Raw genomic sequence first — 1155 nt, forward strand, 5'->3', positions numbered from 1 at the left:
CTGAAAAAAAAAAAATAGACTCGACTTCGCCAATATGGTGGGGCTGTTTGTCAAGAAAGTCCTGATTGGTTTGAAACCATGGGCGCCTGTACATAGGGTGCATGGTTTCGGTCTACATCTGTAAAACTTAATAGCTGACAACTACATGTTTACCCCAACCCACCCAGCCCCTGAAAATAATTCCGCGGCGCCTTGTTTGAAACGCGAACAGTATGATAGTTTTAGAGACCCTCTTGTGACAATCACGTTAGAAATTATAAACTGATGAATGAAACGGCAAAGATTTATGTATGTCTCCACATCTGTGGTGATTCTGTTCGCTTCTAAAATCGGTGGTGGTGGTGGTGGTGGTGTGTGTGGGGAGGGGGATGGAACAAACTGCTCGCGGGAGGAGGAGGGGAGGGGAAGTCGAATACTATAGTTGTTCCATGGAGACACGAACTGTACTGTTAATAATAATAATAATAATATTAACTATCAATTTTCACGACTTATCTTAATAAACCCATCAATTATTAGCAAAGATATGTACGTGCATAGACTGTATATACTGCGCCATTTGATCTATGTACAATGAACTTGAATGTGTAAAACAATTCACGATTATCGATGCTTCATAATAGATGGTTTTTATATAATTGAGAAATTAATAAATTTGCGTAAATCCTGAATAAGAATTATTGCGTGTCACTTCTTCGTTTCAACATTAAACCTTAGTCAACTTTTCATTAATTTTACCCTTCACACACCGATTATTGTAGTTATTAGTATGTTTTTTAAAAGATGCAATTGATTTTTTTGTGGAACCTGTACATTATATGAAAATTTGCATTGAAAAAAAAAAGAAAAAAAGGAAGGGCTCGTCCGGGATTTGAACCCGGGACCTCTCGTACCCAAAACGAGAATCATACCCCTAGACCAACGAGCCGTTGTTAAAGAACACCCGTCTCGTAGTTTCATATAGATTTTAATGCTGTTCGGTTCCTTACAATTTAAAACAAAAAAGAAGAAAATAAAAGGCAAAAGGACCACCATGTATATATTTAATATAAATTTCCTGGAAGTAATATTTGCTGATTTTTACCGAAGGCCTCTTATACTATAAACTGCGTATTTGGACTCTACTATCAACTGTTTTCAGACTAATCTCCGCTT

At 37.0% G+C, this 1155-nt stretch overlaps 1 non-coding gene across 1 annotated transcript; it reads right to left on the reverse strand.

The window, feature by feature from the left end:
• Positions 1–856: 856 nt before the first annotated feature.
• Trnap-ugg (transfer RNA proline (anticodon UGG)) lies at positions 857–928 on the reverse strand. The gene has a single exon. It is a non-coding gene; the product is annotated as a tRNA-Pro (tRNA).
• Between the last annotated feature and the right edge of the window lie 227 nt (positions 929–1155).

The sequence above is a fragment of the Sinohyriopsis cumingii genome, chromosome 6 (assembly GCF_028554795.1).
Source record: "Sinohyriopsis cumingii isolate HCF-2022 chromosome 6, ASM2855479v2, whole genome shotgun sequence".
Classification (NCBI taxonomy): domain Eukaryota; kingdom Metazoa; phylum Mollusca; class Bivalvia; order Unionida; family Unionidae; genus Sinohyriopsis; species Sinohyriopsis cumingii.